Genomic DNA, 7,099 nt, shown 5'->3' with positions numbered 1-7,099 from the left:
CATGTGATTTTTTGCCATCCGTGATTTAAGAGGTTAAAGAGTTTTTCTTTGCCTTTCTGTATTTTGGAACATGTAAGGGGTATGGTTGAAATTAATCTGGATTTGGCTAGATTTATGAAGGGAAAGATAGTAAGGTTGATCACGGAATGCAGAAGAAAGGGCAGAGGATTGTGATAAGGAGGTAATTAAATGGTGAAGGGAGGTTTGATGAAATCATTAAAGAGGTTTGATTCTGATTCTGGCACAGCTGACACGGTGAGCAAATAGCAAGCATGGTGAACAGGAAAGAGATAACAGGAATATTTTCATGTCTGTGGCTTCTCTGGCTTCATGTCCATTGAGTCAGGGTTGCCTAGCATCTTGCAGTTTGTCCTGTTAGCTGCAGGTTCCACAGAACAATAAAGATTATCTCCTCCAAGGCCTAAAAGAACATATGATGCTCTTAAAACTTAAGTTGCAAGGTGACCTTCCCCACGTAATCTCTCCACTTTTAATGACTTGCTGGCTTCTTGGAACCACCAAGAGCAGCATTTCATAGAACAGTATTTAAAGCTACAATTTTACTCTCCTATTCATCCTGGATTCTCCTAGGTCAGTTTGACAGCAAGGGCAAGATTAGAAAGAGATTGGAAAGGTGTGGTGCCTAAAATTAGAAGATTCTGAAATCATCTCAAACTGATCCCTTGCTTTCCATACAAATTGGCCCAAATCCATCACAGAAATGTTTCCTCTCACCATATGATTTTAGCATGTTTCTTCACTTCTCTGGGCTTTATTCTCCTTAAGTATGAATGGAAGGCTTGGAAAGAGAGTGGAAGTCATTCATAGGAATAGCCCTCCATGGTTTGCCCTTCTCAATAGCTTTGAATTCTCAAAACACTGAAAAAGAAGTCTTAGGCCATGCATTTACTTGAATACTTCCTTAATTCTTCACTGCCCTAGCTACTTAGATAATTGTGAGTCTTATGCATTCATACCTTTGTCTAAGAATCCAAAAAAAAAAAAAAAAAAAGGAAATGAATGTCTCATTAGGAAAGGTGACTTGTGTTTTCTTACACTATGACTAAGGCAAAAAGATAATTCTTTTAGGAAAGTGAATTGGTGAATTGTTCTAGGGAGAACAATAAGAAGATGCAACTGGGCTCCACACTTCTGCCATGCAGGCAAGGCTTATCATTGAAAGAAGAATGTCCTACCTTCTAACTTCGTGAACATTGTTCCCAGAGAGAAGTGGTATTGACCCTCACCAACAAAGTGTTCGATACAAGTTAGCATATGCTTGATGCAAATCATCAAGTTGATAGTGCTTTATGTGTGGCAAATTGCTTTCACAGTGCAAGGCCCCCTGCCCAATGTAGGTGAGACACATGAATAAAATATGATCCCTGCTCAGAAGGGTTCCATAATCTACGGTAGAAAATAGACACATGCATAAATAATTCTAACTCAAGATAGACCCTGATATGCACTTTCATTAGAGATACAAAGGAAATGCTAGAACAGTGCAGAGGGAGAGATTCCTTCCAATAGGGTTGTAAATGAAGGCTTTTTGCAAAAGTGAGAATTTGTTAGGCCTATTGCTAATAGAAAATGTAATTTGTCATGTATTTTACACAGATTCTTTTATGTTTAATTTTCACAATAACCCAATGAGGAAGTAGAACATGAAGAAAAAAGCTGGAACATGCAGGCAATTTACTGGGTTCAAGGTACGTGTAGTAGGAGTTGATGCTGCTGTTTACCTACAGCAAACCATAGAGTTGCCCATGTGAGAAGCATTTAGATTTTAAATCACTGCCAGTAATTGGAAAGTGTGCCCTATGGCTTTCAATTTGGGGTTCATAAAGCAGATTTTATGCATGCCTCATAGTCTGTATTTTAACATGCCTGATGATACCTAACATGCCTGTCAGATTTGGAAAAGATCCTTCCCAGGATTTTCATATAATGTGTTAGCCAACAAATGGAAAAATGGAAATTTCATTTCATTGTGATGAACCATATAAAATTGTCATCTTTGTAAGAATACTAACAATTTCATGTAATTCAACCTAAATGAACATAGATAACATTGGGCAACCATTATTTGACTTTAGGACAGGGAGTGACTTGATCAGATTTGGATTTTGAATGGGTAAGCATGGGAATTTTAGAGGGTGTACTGGAGTATAAGGCCTGAAGGCAGGAAAGATCTAATACAGTATTGGTGAGAAATATGAGATATGATGTCTTAATGAGTCCCCTGCTAGGTGTGGGCTACTTCAGGGCAGATACTATGTTTCTCACAAATGCTTACTGAGAATGGAGTAGGTGCCCAAAAGAGAATTATTAAGTGAGTGAGAGGGTGGGAGTAGGGAGGAAAGAAAGGACATAAAAGATACTCTACTTGTAGCATCTACTTGAATGTAGAGATAGGAATAAGGTGAAACAAAACAATAATGCCTTTAAATCATCAAAGTTAAGAAGGAAATGTGAAGAAAAAAGGAAGAATCAGCAAATAATGTCAGGGATTCACCTTCTGCTAGTGATTTCTCCAGACTTCTTCCATTGGTTGACATTTCTGACAGGGAAAATTTAGAATCTTGAAATCTTATGTTAAACAAACACTTTAAAGATATTGGGAGGGTAGAGTGTCAAATGCTGCATTTCTAGATATAGTTTCCAAGTGCAGAGTTCCTGGGTGTCCCCACTTTTCCTCTCACTCCTGGCCTAACTGATCTTGGAAACTCCTTATTTTCCAGTATCTTTTCCTATTGGCTACTGCATGGCAAAGGTAGCCAGGTCTAATAATGTTGCCCTTTAAAATCTGGCACTGGAAATAACTGGAGAAATTAATGCAGTGTATCCCAGTTTGTTCCTATTCAAAAAGAGTAAAAAAGTGTAAAATAAGTGTAAAATTTTTTTTAAAGTTTTAATGCGAATAAATTTAGGAAATGTTCAGTTAAACAAAATTTGAAGAAGTTTTTCCTTTTTTTAAACACTGCTTCTCTCAAGTTTTTGCAAAGTGCATCATGAATCTCCAAAATGGGATGAGAATCTGAAATGTTCCCTAAATTTCATTTACCACCAAACCTTTTTCTTAATGAACATTTTCTGCCATACACTTAAGGAACTATTAATTTAAGATTGCTTATTTGATATATTCATTAATCTTTTAGTTCAGGGCTGTTCCCTTATTGTTGGCTAAATTTTTAATATCTTTGGGTAATTACAGCAGAAATCCACAAAGACTTATAAGTAGGTATCTGTATAATTAGAAAAATGTTTTAAAACCTAACTCTAGGAAAAGAGGTGAAAGGAATAATTCCACATTATCAACAGTAGTCATTTTAGTAGAGTGGGCATATGTTATTTTTTCCTTTATTTCTTTCCCAAATACTATATAAAGAATATGTCTTTAATATAAATAGAAAAAAAAATAGAATTAAAAGGAAGAGTGAAACAGGAGAGTGAAAGCAAGACAATGAGACTCAAATATTTGAAGATGCTTTTCTTACATAGGTTTCTTCCATTTCATTTTTTATGATTGAACATATTGCAGTTCTTCCTTTGATCTTTCAGTTTGCATATTGCAGTTATTAGTAGGTGCTGTTGGGTGGTAGAAAGGGCCCAGGATTTGTAGACTTAGAGGATTTAGGCTTTAATCCTAGCTCTCCTGCTCAAAAAAGAAAAACAGAAAACAAAAAACAAAACTTTTGGTAAGATGTATTTATGTGTATGCCATGTGTTCTTCTAGTTTTTCACTATAGTTCTGTGATTTTAGTAATCCACCTAATCTGAGCTTCAGATAGCTCATCTGTTAACTCTTGAAGGATTTTATAATACTGCCTGTTAAACATAAAATCTAATATTTATGTGAAGTCGCTTTTTAAAATATATTTTCTTCTTTTTTAAAAAACTATATTTTCATTACAAAAATACATTTCTATTGTAGATAACTTATAAAACATGGAATTAATAATAAAATCATAAACATCACCCATGACGTTATCACCCAGCAATATCTACATTGCATGTACTTTGGTGAATCTGTTTCACGTTTGCTTACCTGTATCTTAATACACTGCAAGAAAGGTAAAAGCAGAGAATCCAGTTTTTTTTATCTTACTGTGTGTTCCAAGCACTTGGTAAGCTGAGGAGGTACTTAATAAAGTTCTTGAATGGATATGATGAAAGTATGGTTTCCTTATTATCTTTTTCAAACTCTTCTTATTTGTGGCTTATGCTGAATCTGTTCCATGTCTTAAAAACAGACCTCCTCAAACTTTATACCTTCACTATTATTCAGAGCCTGACTGCTGTTGGCCACCTGGTCCCCTAACCACCTAGTGAGGCCTCTATGACAGCCTTCCACTGCTCCACTGCTGGCTTGTGGGGCGACAGAATTTTAGATACAGATGGACCCAAGGAATCTTCTGTCCTCCTCCAGTTTCTGAGAGGGAATTCTAAGGCATCAAGAAGGAGATAGGTCAGAGTTATCGTGATGGTTCTTAGTTGAGAACTGACTCACTTTAAAACTCTGCTAGCCCCTACACCAAAATATAACATTTAGAACTTTATTATAGTTAGTCTTCAGATATTCCTATCTACATGTAGAAAATTCAGCTTGAGGAGGACTTTAATTTAGATCCCTGCTTCAATTTACAAGGCATGTCTTTGCTTCTATAAGGACTGACTTCGGTTTTGTAGGCTTTCTCCTCTGCTGACACTACCAGGAAGAGAGCCCCCAGGGGTCATCTTCACAGCTGTGACATTGGCATCTACTGGTTGCAGTTTTCCTCTCTGAATGAATAATTTGGCCTGCTTTCTTTGTATTCTTTTCAGTTTTAATGATTTAAAAATATGAAATACCCTATTATATAAAGAGTGAGTATCATCTATGTGCGTTTTTATGAGTATAATCTTAACAGTAGCCAGGAAAGCTGAAGGAGCCCAATCAACACCCATGTTATAAAGCAAACTGTGAAGAGAACTGCCTAATTACCCAGTGTTCTAATAACTCTTATTACTACTTGAAACTACTGTGTCCATTTTAACAGGATTGGGATGGTTTTGACATAAATCAATGTTCTTTTGGTGCTCAGCTCCACGAAAAAATTTCCCCTTAAAATTAGTAATGAGTTTTCAGGTTCATGAGTTTTAGTATGGAAAGGCAGGAGAGTCTGTCATGTTTTCATGCCACATTTTCTGTCATTTGTCTACTGTGAAGCTAGCAGTCAGCTTAGCGGTCTTCATCACAGGATTCTCAAGCCCCCAGCATGTGACCCAGCTGGTCACATGAAAACACAGTGTGGACAGTCTGGGTTCTAAACAAACGAGGCAAGAATTCTAGGAAAATTTTAGAAACATTTCTGCATTGCAAACTGCTTCAACTATATAACCTCCAATTTCTAAAGAGTTCTTCTTGCCTCCTTTTGTACAATAATCATGCTTGTACAAATTTTTGTGCAGTTTGTGTGTTGTTTTTATTTTTCAATATGGTGCATTTTCGAGTAATATGTAGAGCATTACTGTATTCAAGGTATCAAGAAACAATCAAGTTAGCGGTATATATTGTGGACCACACATCTTCAAACACATTATACCCTTCCTATTATTTCCTCTCAATTCTATGGATGGCCAAAATTAATTTGCATATGTAATGGATGCTTTAAAAACAAATAATAAAAAAGAAACAAATGGAGAAAATCTGACGACATCTTTACAAGGGGCTTTTTAGGCAGCAAACATCAGTTGTAACACAACAGTGGCCATGCACACATCAACCTACAAACGTGCCAACTTGCTGTCCTGGCAACCTGTAGCCCTGGAGCCCTGTCTGGGCTCTGTCTGCAGCACATGGCATTGCTGGCTCCTGGGTCAGCATGCCTCTTCACTCCCCTCGCCCTCCTCGGGGGTGGGAGGGGTGTCACCCAGGACCTGATTCCTCCTTGCTGGTGCAGCCCACGGCGGAACTGGGGGCCCAAGAGCACTTCTCAGCCCACCGTTCACCACAGAGGCATTCCAAAGGTAGGAGAGGAAAAGGGGCAAAGCCGGTGACTCCCCTGGGATTGGCTGCTGGTGTACTGGCAAGAGAGATTCCAGTCTGTACTGCGAACGGAAGAACTGGAGTCCTAGCAGATCTCCCAGGGCGGGCCAGAGGCGTCCTGTGTCCCTGAAGCAGCCAGGGCAGGCCCAAGGTCAAATGCAGTGAGGGCCCACAAGCACAGCTCCATTGCACAGAATTCTAACCCCACTTTCAAGACCTGCCAAACGCGCAATACTTATTTTCCCCACTGTTGCCATTCTTTTTTTTTTAAGATTTATTTATTTATTTATTTATTTATTTATTTATTTATTTATGAGAGAGAGAGAGAGAGAGGCAGAGACACAGGCAGAGGGAGAAGCAGGCTCCATGCTGGGAGCCCGATGCGGGACTCGATCCTGGGACTCCAGGATCGCGCCCTGGGCCAAAGGCAGGCCCCAAACCGCTGAGCCACCCAGGGATCCCCCCACTGTTGCCATTCTTAAATAAAAAACCTTTTTTTTTTTTTTTTTTTTAGCGTTGTACCATATTTGGGGTCAAACCTCCCCAACCTACCTACCAACTTACCATCAGCCTCTTATTTATGTTGTCCTATAATTTCTCAAAAACACTACTGGCTCTTTGATCACATTGGGGGTATTCTCTTCCTAGTATGGGTGTCTTTGATTTAGTGTCAAAAATGTAACAATTATTATTGTTGAAGTGTAAAATACTGCTTACCATTTAGCCTTCCTCCCCACCCCAATAGTATACAGCACGAATCATACCAAGAGCACAGCTTGGAAGTTATAAACTTGTTAATTAACATATTTTCCTCATTTCTTCAGTGAGTCACAATCGTGTGAAACCTGCTGAGAGTTAGAAATAAAGTACACAGCACATGCCTTTTCTAAATGGAGATAGATAGATAGATAGATAGATGATAGATAGATAGATAGATAGATAGATAGATAGATAGATAGATAAATAAAGTAGATGAATTCTCCCTCCTCGATCCCACTTTCTACCCAGGATTAGTGAGTAATACTTTAAAAGTGTGTAACTGCTTAAGATGGGGATGGGGGATGCCAATGG

The sequence above is a fragment of the Canis aureus genome, chromosome 7 (genome assembly GCF_053574225.1).
Source record: "Canis aureus isolate CA01 chromosome 7, VMU_Caureus_v.1.0, whole genome shotgun sequence".
Classification (NCBI taxonomy): Eukaryota; Metazoa; Chordata; class Mammalia; order Carnivora; family Canidae; genus Canis; species Canis aureus.
Note: the sequence above shows the minus strand (reverse complement) of the source record.